The 19910-nt window shown below is 45.8% G+C and overlaps 2 long non-coding RNA genes across 2 annotated transcripts in view; one reads left to right on the top strand and one right to left on the bottom strand.

The window, feature by feature from the left end:
• Positions 1-2924: 2924 nt before the first annotated feature.
• Positions 2925-7259, bottom strand: LOC128328368 (uncharacterized). Its single transcript, XR_008309169.1, has 2 exons — positions 7101-7259; positions 2925-3270 (listed from the first exon to the last, which is right to left on the bottom strand). It is a non-coding gene; the product is annotated as an uncharacterized LOC128328368 (long non-coding RNA).
• Positions 7260-11505: 4246 nt separating this feature from the next.
• The window catches only part of LOC128328366 (uncharacterized), a 28259-nt gene continuing 19854 nt past the window's right edge, over positions 11506-19910 (top strand). The window contains exon 1 of the long non-coding RNA XR_008309166.1: positions 11506-11680. This is a non-coding gene — a long non-coding RNA (uncharacterized LOC128328366). The remainder of the gene's footprint in view (positions 11681-19910) is intronic.

Below are 19910 nucleotides of genomic sequence, written 5' to 3'. Positions count from 1 at the left end.
CTAATTTAAAAAAAAGCTTTTCAGCCCAATTTGGCCACTGGAGGATGAAGAAGACACAGGAACTCTCTGACAAAGTGGTTACTCCATTGCCATGTTGGCTCCATCCCACCCACCCCCACTCTCCTGCCATGTCAATTCCACTCTGGCTTGCTCTTTTTCACCAACACGGAGACAAAACGGGCCAATGGTGTGCTGCTGTGGAGCCAGAAGCAGTCAGAGAGCAGCAAGTGGGCATTGTGACAGTGATCTTTGCTGAGGGACCAGCTGCTGAGGGATGACCGCTGAGGGACCAACAGCTTGAGCGACTTCAGGTAGGTGAAGCTGGATGCATGCTGCTGCTATAGATGCAGAGAGCAGTTGACTAGTGGGTAGACAACGCATGCCCAGGAAGAGACGGCAAGAGGGAACAGTGGTGGTATCGATGCACTCAGGCCCCATGGGTGGGGCTGCAGTGAGGGCATACAGAGGGGGATGGGGGACAGGGGAGGAGAGGAGAGGGAGAAGAAAAAGGGAAGGCTGCAGCCGAAAGCAAGTTTTAGCTGTGTAAATTTTTAAACTATAAAAACGTTATAGTTTTATAATCAATGGCCAAGATTTTACACACACACACTTATCCAAACCCAAAGAGGGTTTTGGGTTGTGTTCTCAAACAGTTGCATCCCGCCTTTGCTCAGGCCACATGGCAAATGGCTTTTGAAACTGAGTAGAGTTTCAGAGCCACACTACGCAATTCATTAAGCAAAAATATTCAGGGGACTGATTTTCCATGTTAAAATAGTATAAGAACAAAGAATTAATGCGCCCTCCCCCTGCACCAAACACACACACACACACACAGGCCATAATCTCAAGCCTCAGCCCTCAAAGAAGGGACATGAGGAGAGTTGGTCTTGTGGTAGCAGGCATGTATTGTCCCCTTTGCTAAGCAGGGTGTTCCCTGGTTTGCATTTGAATGGGAGACTACATTATTTTTATTACATTTATATCCCGCTCTTCCTCCAAGGAGCCCAGAGCGGTGTACTACATACTTGAGTTTCTCTTTCACAACAACCCTGTGAAGTAGGTTAGGCTGTGAGAGAAGTGACTGGCCCAGAGTCACCCAGCTAGTTTTATGGCTGAATGGGGATTTGAACTCGGGTCTCCCCGGTTCTAGTCCAGCACTCTAACCACTATACCACACTGGCTCTACATGTGTGAGCACTGTAACATATTCCCTGTAGGGGATGGAGCCACTCTGGCAAAAGCATCTGAGGTTCTAATTTCCCTGCCTGGAATCTTCAAGATAGGGCTGAGAGAGACTCCTGCCTGCAACCTTGGAGAAGCTGCTGCCAGTCTCTGCAGACAATACTGAGCTAGATGGACCAAGTATCTGACTCAGTAGAAGGCAGTTTCCTATGTTCCTATTAATCCTGTCTTCAGTGGGATTAACTTGTAGTTTGGCCAACAAAGCACTGTGTGATCCACCTCAGGAATCTGCGCTCCAAAATCAAACTGGATATGCTCAAACTCTAGATGAATTCCTTGGAGCAGTAGCTAAAAGCGACTACTTTTAGGCACAAATATTGTTGCGTGCAGTAATAGATTACTTCCAGCCCTGAATGTTCATGATCAGATAGGAAGGCTCTTCTCATGATTATTGAGAAGAGCCTAGATGGGGTTTGTGGGGAGAGCAAGCTAAGCCCGCTCTCCCCGCAGACGAGCAGTCAGTCTGCTCCAGGCAGCCAAAGTGGCCGCCCACACGACTGCCAGGTCCATTACGGAGTCGGTGGGGGTTGGGAGGATCGGGCGCTGTGTGCAGGGCATGCTGGAGAGACCCCTTTTCAGCCTCCCGGTTGGGGGTCTACTCGTGAGTTGCTGCGCCATGGAGCCGCACTGCAGCAACTCACGATCAGAAAGCCTGGGTTAGCGGAGCGCTCACTCCGCTAACCTGGGCTTAGGGGAGAGTTGTTTAAGCGGGTGACCCGCTTTCCTGAGACCGGGTTCGGCTGTGAGCCTGGTGGTTCTCACGCGCATGCAAAATTGGGCTAGGCTCCCTTACACCGATTTTGCATGACTGTGAGGATAGCCTCAGGTGGTACTTCTAACACAGCTTGAAGACTGAAGTCTTCCTTTCTGTTTTATTCCTGTGTAACCTTGTGGATGCTAATTTGAATTCCTCAGTAGAATTTGTATCTGAAACATAATTGCTTTTTAAAGGTGGGGGGTGAAGAGGGAGAGTAGTTTCCGTACTGTTTGTTTTGTTATGACCTAATGGTGAAATTTAATGGAGATTTTATTACCCAGAAGTGTTTCCCTCCTACTGCTTAGCGCAAATACACTTTCCCAAATACTTGTGCTGATTTCACAAGAATCCAGACAAAGCCTTGGCTGTTCAGCTCCTGCTTTGATTGCTGAAATTATGAACTCTAATTATTGTACCAGAAGTCTATCATATTAACTAGCATGGTTGGCTTCCAAAACAAGAAAAGAAATTATCTGTAACATTTGTGGAGACCTTACCTCATACAAAAGTTATAAGACAAAGACCCTCTATTGTCATTTGTCTCTCTGAACTTGAACAGAAAGGCAGTCAATGCAACCATTCATACACCAATTGAAACAAATTGTTTAAAATGGCCATATGTCACAACTGGAAGGTCAAGGAGAGAGAAAATGTGTTTCTTTCAATGACTTGTTTTTATACCGGAGTGGGAAATAATCAACTTTCACTTCCTTTTAAACACCAATGTGTCCATAAAATATATGTTATAATGTGAAAGTTAAGATATTCAATCTGATAAGCAAAGGCTTCTTAAACAGACATGTGACTGCCATGATTATACCAGGAGCAACAATTTATATAGGCAAGGGTATGTATTAAATGTCATTAAAAATAAAATAAAATAAAATTTCCCTTTTAAAAAAGTATCATGCTACTTTCAGCCTCACTGTGAGAAAATGCTTTTATAAGGTTACTAATAAATATTTCACTTTAGCAGGTCTGTGCAGTTAATAAATATTTATCTTTGCCAGTGCTGTGCAAGCACATTGTTTGCTAAGGAGATGGTGTATATGGTATTTGCCACACATTCCTTCTCCCAGCACAGCACATGCTTAACGCTCCCCACACACAAACCAGTTCCCACTTCTGAAAGTTCAAATAATAGGTTGAAAATGACATGCAGATTAATTCCTATTAGGATTGCCAGGTCCAAATGGTAAAAAAAGTTGATATCTGTTGCATTATATCTAATAATCTTTAGTCTTTGGATGTTTGTCCCAGCAGAGATCCTGTAGAGAGTATGGGGGAGCAGTAAGAAAGAAAAGGGAGGGGAAGGAGAAGGAGAAAAATGGAGTTGCTTCTGACTAAAGTCTTAGTTAAACCAGCATAAGATTTCTTCCTGTTTACAAGGGAAGAAATGTTCTAAAACATTTGGCAACAAAAAATTTGAAACAGCTATTAGGGATGTGTATGGAACCGGCAGGGGGTGGTTCAAAGGTGGGGGTGCATACTTTTAAGGGTTGGTGGGTGCCCTTACCCCTCCCATTGCATTTTCCCTGCCGGCACTCTGTTGAATAGGTCTGTGCCTTATCTGACTTGTTTGCTGTGCCTTATTTGCTGTGCCTTATCTGACTTTCCTGCTGAGGTGATTTAGCTCAGACTAACTCAAAAGTTAACTCTGAAGTCTACTTAGACATTCCCTAATATAGGGAAAGGTACAAGGCTAATCCCTGGTGTCCTCCTCAGCCGGAAGTTAAAGGAAGTGCCTGGGGTGTGTGTGCGTGCTGGGTGTGTGCGTGTGCACATCACACTTTCTTGTGTGCTTGTCTGGCAGGCATGTGCATGAGCACCAGGTACTTCCTTTAACTTCCGTCTGAGGAGGACACTGGGGAAGCAGGGAGGTACTCTGCCATCCTGACATGGACTTATTCAATGGATCGCCAGTGGGGGAAATGGGGCAAGAGGAGTAAGGGCACTCTCCCACACCCTTAAAGGTATGCCCCCCGCCTTGGAACCACCGGTCAATCGAACCGGTTCGGAGGTCCATAAAGGACCTCCAAACTGGTTCCATGCACATCCCTGACAGTTATGCATGTGAGCCTGTAAAGCTTGTGCAAGGTCCTGCATCTTCCTTTCATTGAATTACTGGGCCTATATTCTTTGGGCTCCCAGAAGCCTCTCTGGTTATGTCTGAGACCACAGGCTTGTGGTTCTCACTTTTAATGTGATCAGGAGTCTCATGGGATTATGATTTCCTGTTTGTTGGCATATTGGGGGCCAGTCACATAGCCAGCAGTGGGACGGACATTCCCAGATTCAACAGCAGCTTAGCAAATTGAAAGGGGATTAGCCTTGCACCTTTCCCGATATTAGGGAATGTCTGTGTTGACTCCAGACTTAACTTCCGAGTTAGCCTCCTCTCAAGGTCTTTATGTTCTAAGACTGACCCCTTTACTTCCCCTCCACTGCAATTGCCTCAGACAAGCCAAATCACCTCAGTAGGAAAGTCAGATAAGGCACAGCAAATGCAACTCCCTTCCCCTCACTAAAGAGCTAAGTGGGAGATAGGAACTCAGAGGTGTACTCATTAAAATAGTGATTGGTTTACTAGGTTCTTCTGACCTAAAAGATACCACACGTGCATGTTCATTCACTTCATTTACATATGAGTTGCTCGTCTCAACACATTCAAATCATTGTGTTTTACCCACACACAGCAAACACAGACAGTGAATCCTTTTGAGATTCACCAGAGTTGCCCTTCCCAGGAAAGAATAGCAGCTGGAATGTTATCTCAGGAAACATTGGGGGCTATAATTGCCCCTGGTTTCTTGAACCAGTGTGCTTCATTTGGTTTCTACAATTTGGAGTCACCCACGTTTTGGACACTAAACCTGGTGCCTGCTATAACATCTAGCCTTGCTCTGTGTGCCAATCATGCTTCCAGCCTTCAGATCAGCCTTCCTCACTGGCCCGATCTGGCCTGATCTATCCAGCCCATCTTGCTGCCACTAGAAGCTGGCTACACAAGAACAGACACCTTTTGGGTTTACCCTTGCTGCCTAACCTCCGAGCTGTTTTCACTTCTTCATCACCTGCTTCCATCCCTGAAGAAAGAGGTCCTTCAGTTGCATGTGAGCCATGAAGGTTCAGTCGCCACTAAAGGAAGGGTGAGGTCATATGATAATCCTTGTGCCCCTCTGGGCTCACTCTACCCCCGCTCCTTTTCTTAAATCTGAAAACCTGTTTCTTTCAAGCCTCTTTTCTCTAGCTATCCTAGAAGTTATTTCAATTCAGACACTAAGCTAAATTTCCTCTTTGCAGTTATCTGGTTCATCTTGTAATAACATTGCTTTAATCAACTTTCTTATTCCACTGTACCCCTGAACCCCAGACAAAACGTTCCTTTGTTTTGAACTTCAAAACCCGTAACCAAAGCTTTGCATGAAAATTATACTGATGTGGGACTGTTCCACCCTAGTTCACTAATTCCCGACACAAAGCCCGAATGCATTTAGGGGTGTTCGCCAATCACCTCAGAGTAGTTGCATTAACAACTATTGCTGCTACTGATTGCTTCTCCAGCTCCCTGACCTGCACAACCCCTGAAGGTACTTCCCCCTTCTCAATCCTGGACTCTGTTGTTCACTGGATGCCCACTGCAGCATGACTTAGATCCAACGGCCACCTTTTTTCTTGTCCACCCTGTTGGAAGTAAAGGACTTTGCGCTGTCTCTTTGCCTCAGACAGTGGAGGACAGACTAGTAAGTCAGAGGGCTAGAAGGTCAAAGACATTTGGTCATCACTTCCCGCTGCTCTGATGCTATCCCTTTGAAATGTAGATTGCTAATCTTAGGGGATTCAACTTCCTTCCTCCTTCTCTCTCTCTTGCTACCTGGCTGTTGACCTTGCAACATGGCAAGTCTCTTGCCCTGCACCATATGTGCAGAGAAGATGGTGAATCCATCTGCATCCATTTAGATAGATAGATTAGAGATCCTAAATCCTCACTTTCCTATCTAGAATGGAGTTCCGTAATAAATACCTTTTATATTGATTTGAAACTAGCAATTGGCTCCAAGTTACTTTACTCTTATCACACATGCATGCCTAACTAAATCCTCTGTGTTTGTGCCTCTGTGCACTCTGCTATATTGAAAAAAGGGATTCTCTCACCACAGAGAATTTCCAGCACACCCTAGGAAAACTTGCTGTTCCCTGGAAACAATGGAAGTCCTATTTCTACAATTACCTCCTCAACATACAGAACCCTGATTTTACTCCAGCAAAGCAGAAGGCTATATTGCTTCACTGAAGGCCAAATAATATATATTCATTTGCTATTTCCTACCAACTTGGAAGGGGATGCCAGCCTTTATGAAGCTGTTCTTCAAGCTTTAGATGATCATTTCAACCCTACTTTGAATGTGACTGCTGAACATTACAAGCTCTATTCTAGATCTCAACTGCCTGGTGAATCATGACCACTGGAGGGCCCCATTGCGCAGGTGCGGCAGCCTCCAAAATGGCCACTGCACTGGGAAATAGGCCCAGAAAGGGCTGAAGACATCTTAACAGAGCGATTTTTAGGAAAAGGCCCACAGGGGGAGGGGGAACCTTTTTGGACCCCCCCCCCGCCACCTTGGAGAAGCCCCCTGGAGGGCACACGTTAAAAGAAAGATTGTTTCCCCCAAAAAACTGTTCTATGAAACCCTGAACTGGGGTGTGTGTGTGTTCGGTCCAGCACTGAGCTGAACCGGGGGTGGTTTGGCTCAACCCTGAACCTTCAAACCAAATTGGTTCAATATTGAACCAGTTCAGATTCGAACCTGATTGCACACCCCTACTAATTTTGAAGCTCCCCATTGTTTCAAATGGAGGCTTCCCATGTAGCACTGGAGAATGGGGGAGATGTTAATGAAAAATAAATCTGCAGTCGCCTAGGGCTCGAATAACTATTTTCATGGCTCTTTGGATCTGGCAAATTTGTCTCACATCTCACAAAGTGCAATACTGCATTTTGCTCCTGCCAAGATGAAAGCAAAATAAAAATGATTATACAATTCAACTTTAATTTATAAAGAAGTTAAATGACAAGTGTCTACAGGAATGCACTTACTTATACTGTACTCTCACACCTGGAAAGTCCTGAATCATGCTGACTGAAAAGAAGAGGAGAGCAACATATAGCCTTCAGATTCAGTTGGTGAGCAATCCAATTCTATGCTGCTGTTTCAGCTGTTGTTATGTAAAGGTGAGATATAAAGGCTGGGTCATGCTGAATCACCTGAAATGATATTGTCTGTTATGCCAATTGCTGCTATAACTCATCTGTGTGTCTTTAAAAAAAAACTGGACAGATCTCACCCCATCCAATACTCTGTAAATATTCTGTGCCAAATGATATAAGAACATAAGGACAGCCCTGCTGGATCAGGCCCAAGGACTATCTCGTCCAGCATCCTGTTTCATGCAGTGGCCCACCAGATGCCTCTGGGAAGCCCACAGGCAAGAAGTGAAGGCATGCCCCCTCTCTTGCTGTTGCTCCCTTGCAACTGGTATTTAGAGGCATCCTGCCTCTTAGGCTGGAGGCAATATACTGATAGGACAAATTGTTTTCATTTTGTAATAAATAGAATAACAATAGCATGTTTTTAAAAGGGTCCCACCTTAACTATTGCTTGTACAACCCTGTAATCAAGTGAACAAAGAATCAATATCCACAATCAGGTCAGGACTGAATAGTATCATTATGATCAGAGAATGTACTGATGCTGAATGTATCTCCGCATCATTGGTTCATACAAAGTGCTTCTCTGTATGTTACCATTACATTCTAGTGGATGATCACAGGAAGGGGCAGATGGGAGAGAAGCCCAGAGAGCAATGTTGACTGTCTCAAATGACCAAATCATGGGATACAAATATCAAAATAAATAAGGAGAGTGTACACCTTAAGTGGAGCAACGGGGAAATGCTTGACTAACAAGCAGAAGGTTGCCAGTTCTAATCCCCGCTGGTACTATATCAGGCAGCAGCAATATAGGAAGACGCTGAAAGGCATCATCTCATACTGCACGGGAGGAGGCAATGGAGGCAATTCCTCCTACCAAAGAAAACCACAGGGCTCCGTGGGTGCCAGCAGTCTAAATTGACTTGACAGCACACTTTGCCTTTAAAACAGAATAATGCAGCTTTGTTTTGTAGAGCTTAATATTTCAAAGCAACTATAATAGTGCATATGATAAGCAGTAAGTTATGTTAGTGAATAATGTTTGTTTAAATTGGATGTCTCTGAAGGCACCGTCTCGGCTGTTCCAGCAGTATGCAATCTGTTAAAAACAAGGTCTGATTCACACATTGTTGCTTCTCTACAGTTGATGGCTGGCCGCTGAATGTGTAAATGGGCTTCCCTGAAAAGTATTGCATATCAGTGAAATTGAAGTTTTATCTGAGATAGTGTATCTGTGGTGGTCCATTTATACATGCAAAGCATTATGCAATAAACATGTATGTGCAAACGGGGTCCAAGATTATGAAAAAAAAGTTGACTTAGTTTGAATTAGTAAAAAAATTAATAAAGCTTAAATATTGGTAAGAATAGCCCAAATAAGGGTAGGGAAAAGGGATCACTTTACACAGGTGCAAATATCTAGGGCAACCTGTCTGGATAGCAAGCTCAGAGCATAAATCAGGGATCATGCTTAAGGATGTTCATGCCAAATTATTTCACTTTTTCTTTTTGAGATATTTGGATTTTGTGTTTGTGAACTAGAAGACTTGGGACCCGTTGGACATAGTGTGAACCCCCAGGTAGATGGACCTCTGGTTAATCTGTGAAGCCGGGAATCATCCCACAGATGATCATTCAACTGCATTTTTGCAAGCTCTGGCTTCTGGGCAGAGGGACCCCTCCCGCTTCCTGGTTCATTGAGGCTGCATTCCAGCAAGCACACATCACCAGACCAGGGGCAAGGCATCAGGACATCAGTAAAGTGGCAACCATTAGCCATGACCATTGAGGGGGCATGCCCAGTATGATCGTGGCCTTTTGACATCTTATCATCTAGCTCCAGCAGGGAAAATACATTCCCTGCTCATCTGAGGAGTCATCTGAGGAGGTCCGTCTCCAGTTACCACTGGTACGTCTGGTGGTGACCCAGAGGTGGGCCTTCTCTGTAGCTGCTCCTGGGCTGTGGAATGTGCTCCCTGCAGAAATTTGTAATTTAAACTCTTTATTGACCTTCAGGAGAGCCCTTAAGATTTATTTGTTTGGCATGGCCTTCCAAGGCTTTTAAGTTGTTGTAAGGTTTTGTTTTGTTTCTTAATGTACTGCGGGTTTTGTTTTGTTTTTAGGGTTTTTAAATTGTTTTATGGTATTTTAATTTTTTTTTGTTTTTATTGGTGATTGATTTTAACTGTTTTTGTTTTGTTTGTGAACCGCCCTGAGCCGAATTGGGTAGTGTGGTATAAAAATTCAATGAATGAATGAATAAATAAATACATCTTTCTTAACATCACTTGCAGCCATACAGTCTCACAAAAACACAATTATTGATACTGTGGGATGGTGAAGGGCCATGTTACTCTGGGAAGAGGTCATGATGACTTCCTAGGAGATAATATGTATATGAGGACAGGCAAGAGATTGAGGTTAGGTCCACATGACAAAGGATCCTGTTGGACTCATAGACCTGGGCCAAGCAGCCCAGGAAGCCCCAACACACTCTTGCCCCCATGCTGACTGCTGGTCTGGGATTAGCCTTGTTATGAGATGGCTAGTCCACTGGGGGGGGGGGAAGAGGCACCATGAGCTTTGGGTCACTATTGGACTGCACTCTCATGAGTTAGGCTATCCATCTATAGGACCCCTGCTGATGTGGGGCTCCTGGTATCTCTGGTTAATAACAGAACTCATACTCCATACTTCCCCACTGCTTGCAACCCTTCCAGACTAAGAAGTCTGGTCCACTCCATCTGTCCAAGTAGTTTCAGATGGGCAGAGTTGGGAGATACTTTGAGGCACTCTTACCCCTGAAATTCCGGGCTGAAGTTCAGGGCCTCGACAGCCCCTGGGCCCCCCCCCCCAAATCCTCTTTAGTCTGTCCCGGGTGGTGTGGTCACCCAGCTGAGCATGATGATACTTAATTTGCAGGGGAGGGGGGCCCTCCAAAGGCCTTTAGGTCCGGGCTCCAAAATTACCAAGTGCACCTCTGGAGATAGCAGGGATGGATCCTACATCCACAGACAAATGGGCTGGGCTGGGACCAAAATTGCGGCATATGTAAATTGGCTGCCACGAGGCATCCCAGGACAAGGCCCCCACGGATGTGAATGATCCCTGGCAGGACAGGTGGCAGTGCAGGACAAAAAAAACACATGGATATGTGTTGTGGGGAGACCAGATTGTCAGAGGGGGTGTTAACACTGTGGGGTTAACACAGTGGGTTTGATGAGAGGAGAGCAGGTCTTGTGATAGCAAGCATGACTTGTCCCCTTAGCTAAGCAGGGTCTGCCCTGGTTGCATATGAATGGGAGACTTGATGTGTGGGCACTGTAAGATATTCCCCTCAGGGGATGGAGCCACTCTGAGAAGAGCATCTAGGTTCCAAGTTCCCTCCCTAGCTTCTCCAAGATAGGGCTGAGAGAGATTCCTGCCTGCAACCTTGAAGAAGCTGCTGCCAGTCTGTGTAGACCATACTGAGCTAGATAGACCAATGGTCTGACTCAGTATATGGCAGCTTCTTATGTTCTTTATGTTCTTATGGGTTTGCTGAAGTTGCTGGGACTGGGAAAGGTGTTGTTGGGGTACACTTCCCAAGGGCCTTGCATGGATCTAGTAAACGAGTTGTGGCAACAGCCTCCAGCTCACATGTGTGTCTCAATGGCCAGGCACTCTCATGACAGAGCGGTCCTTGGGAGAAGGGGACATAAACCTATTGCACATGTTACTGTCACACAGGGCTTTCATGAGGTATGTCTGAGACTGCGTGCTTGCAACCCAGAGGAAAGGGCTGGGTTCCCTTCCTATACAAATTGATACAACAAATAGAACAGAAACACTGAAAAAACCTAGTGACTTTCTTTTAGGCCAAACTTTGTGTTATGTTGTTCATGGAAGAATTTCATTTGCCAGTACACATGATACTGCACCAATTTAGGGTAACTCCAAGCTCGCGGGGGGGGGGGGGCAAGGCTAAACATGTGGATACACACATATATATGTGTAGAGTTGAAGGCACCCCTCTATACAGTCAGAGGGAGTAGAATTGTCCAAGGGAACCATAAACATACAGATACTGTCCTGGCATCAGGCGCGTAACAATGATAGGGCAAGGGGAGACAGTTGTCTGGGGGCCCCACTGCCTGGAGGGGCACCCCAGGGACACCTCATGTGACTCCCCATTGCCCCCTGCCCAGCCCCATAGCCTCTCAGCCACTTGCCCTCTTCGCGGTCTCTCCTGCTTGTTCTGCTGGCCCGCAATCGAAGCAGCAGGCAAGCGGCAAAGAGCTCCTTTTCTCCCGCCTCTCAGCTGATCGGCGGGTGGGCGGGGCTTCCACGGAGGCCTCCGTGTAGGCCGCAGTGAAGCCTGAACTCGAGTAGGGCCCAAGCAAGCCAGGAAGGAGGAGGCAGCCCGAGTGTTCTCTGCAGCAGAAGATCCCTTGCTGCCCTGCTTAACCCAGACCAGCATTTGCCAGGTAGAGTGTGAACTCCTTTTTGTGGTTACCTTTCCCCCCCCCCCATATATAGGGATCTGCTTGCCATAGGGCTTGGATATGGGGGGGGGGAGGGACCGAGAAGTCTCTGAATATTTATTTTGAAACAGCTTGGAAAATTTGCTGACTTAAAAAAAACTATCTAAAAAGTCCTATACGTGGCTTGTTTCATGGCAGAAAATTGCAAAAACTTCTGGAACAGTATTTTATTAATTTTATTTATTCATTCATTCATTTATAAATGCACTTATGTTCAAGTTGTTTTGCAACCCAGAAAGTCTGAGTGAGAACTGTGAAGCATGTGTGGTGCTTTTATTTTATTTTATTTTTCTTGTGTGTGAACTGCTCCCCAATAACTTGCAGGGACTTCAGGGTAAATCTGGCCAACATGTGAATGCAGCACCTCCATTCCAGAGGAGATGTGTCTTAAAGGGCTTTAAAAGTCTCCTGTGAAAAACCTCCTGCAATCAAACTTGACTGAATTTGTTCAGAATTCTGAGAAAACAAACATAGGCTCACCCTGCATGCTTGAAAGTCTCCTTTGCTAATCTGCAGCGAGGGGCCCATTTTAATAATTCATCTTTCTAGTGTGTTCTAGGCATTAAAAGTAATACAAATGTATAGTACTCAATGTATATCACTATATATTGTGACGTGTGTGTGTGTATTCAGTGAAATGTATTTGCAGGCAGCATACTTATTTTGGAATATCAGACTTAAATCCTTGGGGGCCTGGGGTGTGCGGAGGCCCTGGACTTTGGGGGGGGCCCATTTTAAAATCTTGTCTCTGGGCCCACTCCAACCTTGCTACGCCCCTGCCTGGCATCCAGAGAAATCAATGCCCTGCTGCCCAACCAGACAATGCATGCAAGACCTTTGACAGAATGCCTTGCTGAGCAGCCACACTAGATCAAGTGTGTTATTAATGAAAGAGTTATTTATGCATGTGTTCCTTCCCCTTTCCCAGAAGGAAGCTGTTAAAACATCTTATTTGGAAATTCCAAGTAAAGGTCCTGCATGCCTGGCAATGTGCAAAGGTTTCAGATTGCTCAGGAAATCCAATCCAATAGGCAGAGACAGACACCAGATTTGTGGGTCTATATATTGTCTCTTTATATGACTGGACCACAGGGAGGTTGCCTTGGCTGGGGTTTCCACAGGTTTATTCCAGATGTAGCATTGATGGGAGCCCCTCTGTGCATGGGATCAACACTTTGGTATTTCTACCGGTGCCATGGTACCACTCCCCCAAAGGCCTGGCATGTGTGTCCTTGGTGACAAAACATCCTAGTTGTTCAATTTCTGGTGTTACCAGGGCTTCATGTGTTTGTGCACATATCTCTGCAGTCCTGAATTGCAGGATACCTCTCTTTCTGTGCCCAAATTGGCATTCCATCCTTTTTTGTGCGGATGGGACAGGGGCTTTCTCCAATGTGGTACTTTCCCTTTAAATAAATTGATGCTAGATGCAGCTTCTCTGTTGTCAAGCAACAGCAGGAGGAGAGTGGAGGCAACAGCAACAGCTCTGAGAGGCAGCCAGTAAGAAACATGGCTGGCATAGAGCTGACCTATTTCTGGGCTGCTCTGAGCCACTCTCTCTATGGTTTCAGGAGGAGCCACAGCACAAAACCCAGCTTATGGTGGTGGCAGAATTTGGATAAAACAATGGCCCTTTGGAACCCAAGGTTTCAGCAGAGAAACTCACTACAAACTAGGACAACCACAAACATGAACAACTGGCACTTTTGCCTCTGTTTGGAGTTATGTCTGAACACAGCCATAGTTTTGTTTGTGACTATCAAAAGTGCTCGATCTAGTTTTGGTTTGGTTTTTCCCCAAGGGGCAACTGAAAAGCACAAAAATGAGAGGAATTTCCATTTTTATTAAACTTTATTCTATATTATATTAATTTTATATTTTTATTTAAAACATTGATTTACTACCTTTCAAACAAAATGTCTTCAAGGCAACTTTCAATTACAAACATAGTTCGCAGTTACAAAAACCACTGCAAAATAATCACAGCAATTAAAATTGGCAGCTAAATTGAAAACTCTCAAAAGATCTGGGAGAATAAAAGAAAATGTCATAGTGTGGGAGCTAAGTGAGCTTCTCTAGTGTGGAAGGGTTTTCCATCAATGAAGCACCACAATCAAAAAGGACATTTTAGGACATACTTTTCATTTGCATATTAACATATTAAAATGATATCTGATAAGAAATTAATTAATATTAATACTAGTAATATGACTATTTCAATTTTACCTTTATATAAGATTTTCAGGATTTTATTTTAAAATTGGAGATCCCTATGCAAATCAGTGCAGCAGGGCTTAAACACCTCTTAAAGTAAATTTGCACACAACATTGAGTTCTTGTAGCCTCACAGGACTTTAAAGTCAGGCATTTATGTGTATCACTTCACAGCAATGGGTCTAATAAAAGACAGTCGGCAAAATCCTTGAAAGTTAGAATGAGGAGCAATGGCGGTGAACATTTGTGAAAATATTTGAAAACAGTGAAATACTGTATTTACCTAAATCCAAAACTAGGTTTTTTCTAAGTTCTTTGATGTTAGAAATGAGGGTGTCATCTTCAATTCAAAGTCTTCTTCCTTTCAGGTAAATACAGTATAACCTGTATTTAACCTCTATTTTTAAGGGGGTCATCTTAAATTCAGAGAAATCTTCTATTTGGGTAAATACATCCCCATGCGTGCCCAGAAGGGATGTGCACGGAACCAGGCGGGGGTGGTTTGATGGCAGGAGGTGCTGCTTTAAGAGCACTTACCCCTCCCTCCACTCTTCCCCCACCAGTGCTCCCTTTTTCCAAAATTAATCGGGGCGGCAAAGTACCTCTCTACCGCCCCGTGGCCTGGATGCAACCAGAAGTTTCCAGCGCACCTGCACATGCCGTCATGGACATGTGTACATTGCACATGCACAGAATGACCAAGACGGCACAGCGGGCACGTGCCTGTGCCAGCTCAAGCAGGCGCACTGGATACCTCTGGTTGTATCAGGTCAATGGGGCCGCAGGGAGGTACACTGCAGCTCCAATTAACTTTGGGGGGAAAGGAGCTCCGGCGGGGCAGGAGTGGAGGGAGGGGGTAAGTGCACCCTCCACCACTCTTAAAGCAGCACTCCCCCCCCACCATTGAACCGGCAGAACCAGCCACCTTTCTAAAGGGCCTCCAAACCAGTTCTTTGTACATCCCTAGTGCCCAGTTGTCTCAATGACAACTTTACACTAAAAAGCATTCTCATATAACTAATAATAACATAATAACTGTGATACGTTATTGTGATTGAAATAACTAGACATGCACTAGAAGACATTTTTACATGTATTGAGAAAAACAAATTTAGGCAGATTAGAAACATGTACTAAAGTGTTAAGTTCCAAAATGTGCCAAGGGTACTATAGAAGAAAATTTTGAAATGGTTAAACTTTTGATGGGAATGAAGAATGATAAAGCCATATGAAAAGTGACAGAGTATGGTTTCATTTAATTAAACAAGAGACATGGTAACATCATTAAAAACTGATCAAAGAAATGCATTTGATTTCATGTGTAGAGCTCTAGGAAACTGGTCTGGCATAACTCCACTAAAAAATTTAGTATCAAACAATGTTAGTTGTTTACCAGTTACAGTGCAATTGTTTAGATTTAAAATCTTTCATTTTGGTGTGTGTGTGTTTAAATAATCTGGAAATGTGTTGAGGATATCATTATTTATTTCTTGTTTTGTTCACAATGTACTCCACTCTATAAAACCCAGAACAAAACTCCAGTTTATCTCAGCAGTCAGCTTTTATTGATTGACAGTTGTACTGCTGCATTCATGGATGTAATTAGGAACGATGTCACCATAAGTCTCTAAAGAGTTCATATTATTGCGGCCAAATGGTATGTTCTGGCCTCAAGCACAGCAGGTTCAACAACCTGCAGCTCGAGACAACTGTATGTGCAATGCTGGTCTTGTGGAAGCAAGCATATATTGTCCCCTTTGCTGAGCATTTGAATGAGAGTCTACATGTGAGCACTGTAAGATATTCCTCTTAGGAGATGGGGCCGCTCTGGGAAGAGCGCCTGCCAGCTTGCATGCCGAAGCTTCCAAGTTCCCTCCCGGGCATCTCCAAGATAGGGCTGAGAGACACTCTTGCCTGCAACCTTGGAGAAGCCGTTCCCAGTCTGTGTAGACAATACTGAGCTAGATGGACCAATTATCTGATTTGGTATATGGCAGCTTCCTATGTTCCTATGGCAAGACAAAAAGTGAAGATGGCGCCCTGCCTCCTCCACTTCTCCACTTCCTTCTTTGGAGAGTTGGGATGGAGAGAGTGAAGAGCTTTTTCTTTTTCTTTTTTCTTTAATTTTTCCCTGCATCTCTTCTTTGCTACTGCTGCTGCTGGACTGAATTTTTATATTTATTTTTTTATTTTTGCAGGCTAGTGTGCTGTGACTTCTGTCTGGTGCCTAGCCTGCCCACTGGTTCTCTCTCGTGCCCACCCCCATTCCCCCAGCCTTTGAATCCCGGTGTCTGCTCGGCCCAAGAGTGCCTCCAAGAGCAACAGCTAGCCGACTCGAGTCTGCCCCTAGCAAAAGATGCCAGAAAAGTGAAACCTCCCACTTGCCTCAATCAGGTTATTAAAACTCGGAGTTATTTAAATAGGGCCTAGTTTGGGGAAGGGAAGGATTGGGTGGCAGGACCGTAGGTTAGAGAGAGGTTAGAGAGAGGCCACAGTAATTCCCCACAGTTCTTTGCCTTCCCTTCCCTTGGACTTCCCCCATTGTTGCTTTCTTGGTCCCCTCCAAAATCAGACCCCCTCCCACCCCACAAATAAAGCCTGCTTCTTTATTTGGAGGGATTTAATTTTTCTAGCTTCTCTGTGTGCACCATAGTGCTATAGATAGTGCTGTGTGTCACACACACAAAACATAAATAGTCTGCTCCTGAACCCACATTCCCTGAAATGTGCTTCTTCTCTTCTTCCCCCTCCCCACCTCCCATCATGTTAAGACTTAATTAAAAAAAACAAAAAAACCCAAGATGCCTGGGAGGGTGTGAAGCAGAGCCAGGAGCAGAGCGGCAGGCAGAAGGAGGGGTGATGCTGCTGGTCATGATGTGTGACAGTGAGAGGGACCTAGTCCCTGAGTTGTCTCTGCTGCTGATGTGGTTGCACACAGGCTCTCCGATTCAAAGGAGCCTGGCCCCTCAGAGCAGCCACCTGTGGCTGCTGAGGTGGAAGTAGGGGGAAGATCCTCCCCATCAGGGAAGAAGCTCTTCTTCCCGTGGTAGCAGAAGAGAAGGTGTTGTTGACTGTTAGACCAGTCAGACTGCTCTTTCCATCCTCCCCAGTCCCCATTGGCAGTGCGAATGGGGGCATCAGAGACCTAGGAGGAGCAGGTGGAAGTCATTCTGGTTGTTCCTGGACCTTCTCAGCCCCAGATGAAGGATGGTGGCGGCAGTGGCCCCCAGAAAGAACCAGGAGCTCCAGTACCACCATCACCAAAACAGTTCCAGATGTAGAGCAGCATGGTATTGACCCCTTTGCACTCTGCCATGGTGACCCACACCATGCTGCCTGCATCCATTGCAGGACACAGGTCAGCAGGTATAAGGACCCCAAGCATCTTGAGATGATGGCGATGGGGCAGCATCTGCAAAAGAATCACCCGGGGTTTAGGGGTGTGCATTAAACCAGTGTGCCCAGTCTGGTCTGAATCTGAACTGGACTGAGACAGCCAGAGGACTCCCCCTCCTGTGGCTGTGGCAGTATCCCCTGGAGGTGGTGAATTAAAAAAAAATCCATGAGAATGCCTGGTCTGGCTGGAGGGTGGGGTTCAGCTTGAGGGTGAGCCAGGGGTGAACCTCGAGCTGGCCAAGTTCAATATCAAACCAGCTTGAGATCGAGCCAGTTTGCACATCCCTACTGGGGGTCCCAGTGCTCCCATGTAGTCTCCCATTCAAATGCAAAATAAAACCCTGCTTAGCAAAGCGGAAAATGCATGATTGCTAGCAGTCTTCCCACAGACCAGCTCTTCTCCCATGTGGAGGTGCTGGACACTGAGCACATGGCAGCTGAACTGTCAATGACCATCAATCACCAAGTGGAGGAATGGCTGACCAGGCATCCAAAACTTGCCGAGGGTTCATGGTCACCGATAATGCCACCAATACAACTAGGGCAGCTGAGCAGGGAATTTTATGTCCATCTGTTGTGTGGCACACACTCTGAACCTGGTCATGAGGGATGTGCTTGGCCCTTCTGGGGCTGCAGCCAGGTGAGACATCCCGGCTGCAGGCTCTGGGCACCATCCTGGTGCAAGGTAGCAATTTTCTTCCACCTGAGCAAAAAGGGTAGATGTACGTTTAAGGAGAGGCAGCTTGAGCTGGGCCTAACTGAACACCTGATCCCTCAGGATGTTCCAACCTGGTGGAACTCCACCTTTCTCTTGCTGTAGCACCTGCAGGAGCAAGAGTTAGCCATCCATGCCCTGGCAAGGAGGCGTGGCTATGAAGTGTGAGATCTATCCAGCCAGGACTGGTTGCTCCTTTCCTAGGTTGTCTTGGCATTCAAGCCATTCTTTGTTGCCGTGAACAGCTTGTGTGTTGAGACAACAACACTGAGCCAGGCATTGCCCATCACTCTTCTTGGAAAGATGACGGGTCAGCTCCAGACCACACTGACCACTGAGGAAGTAATTGCCTTGGCAGGTTGGTCGAGGACTGGAGTGGTGGATCAGCTCAGGACACACTGTGGTAAAACAGCAGCACATGTTTTGTCTTGTCTATGTGACCCAAGGATGAAGGGCAAAGCAGTCACCCCTGCCCAGCTGCCCAGTTGGAGGGACCTTCTCGCTGCAGAGGTTAGGCAAGCTGAGAATAGGATGATGGGGCACAACCAGGAAGAGGGTGCTGGAGCACCTACTGCTTGTGCACAGTCCACCTCTAGCAGTACCACCATCACCACTGCTTCCCTGTCCAACAGCGTGGTGTACCGGACAGGGCCAAGTGAGCTGGCCTTTCCACCTCCGTGTACCTCCTGGTGGTTCATGGAGGGGTTTCTTGTTGTCTTGCCAGGGGTACTGGAGCTGAGCCCTGCAGCACTGCTGAGCAGTTTCTGCTGCAGTACTTGCTGGAGCTGGTGGTAGGCTGGGAGATGGAGCCAATCCACTTTTGGTCAACACGTTGTCAAGTCTCATCAGACTTGGTGACGGTTGCTGGAAGGTTAGTCCCATGTACGCCAACCAATGTCCAGAGCAAGAGGGTGTTCTTCATGGTCGTGGGTGTGGTGACACCCCATTGCTCATGCTTGGATACTAACATGATGGAATGGCTGGTCTTCCTGAAGGCCAGCCTCACACGGCTGGGCTATCTGGAGCTGGCCATGGAGGCTGAGTGACTCATGGTCACTCCCACCCACTGCACCACCATTGGCAGTTTGCCCACCTTGGCCACCCCCAAACCCAGATGCATCACAGTCTGTCCATTAGTGCTGCTGACACACGCAGACACATGTGCATACCACCACCATGGCCAATGATGAGATATAGATTGGTGCCCTAACCCATCTGAAGCCATATGCAGACAGGCAGGCAGGCAGGGATGTATGCTTATGCTTGGGAAGAAGAGAAAAAAGAAGATTTCTTCTCATGGTAAGAGATTATCTCCATGTCTGGCCTTGAACATGTCTTGTTTTTCACTCACTGCTGTGGTCTGCTGCTGAGCTCCACAATCTGCATTGCAAGGTGTACTCACTGACTCAGTCAAAATATGGCTGAGTGAAGATGCTGTTTTAGTTGAGCTTATGGCTATGGTTTCTAGCTGCTAAGGATGCCTCTGTGCTGCTTTCAAATATTTGTTTTGAATTTTATCTGGGTCAGCAGGTCGTGGACCTACTGACACAGATAAAATTCAAAAATTCATTAAAAATTGCCGGATTGCCAGATTGATTTTTGGGTTGGGTGGTAGGTTGGTAAAGTCATGCCCTAACAATCAACCCACTTTGGTGTCCCTAGGACCTACTCATGGGGAACAGGGTTGATTTGAGTTTCCTATGGGCAATTCATAGATTTTTTTGTGAATTTCCGATTCGATCTGTCTACCGGGCCAGCTGTGGCCAGCCAGTTCAATGAATCAATTCTCTCTCTTTTTGTGATTTGATTCGACCTGGAATTGAATCAAAGAAAAACTATTTGTGCACA

This window comes from Hemicordylus capensis, chromosome 5, assembly GCF_027244095.1.
Source record: "Hemicordylus capensis ecotype Gifberg chromosome 5, rHemCap1.1.pri, whole genome shotgun sequence".
Classification (NCBI taxonomy): domain Eukaryota; kingdom Metazoa; phylum Chordata; class Lepidosauria; order Squamata; family Cordylidae; genus Hemicordylus; species Hemicordylus capensis.
This window is presented reverse-complemented; position numbering and strand designations above follow the sequence as displayed.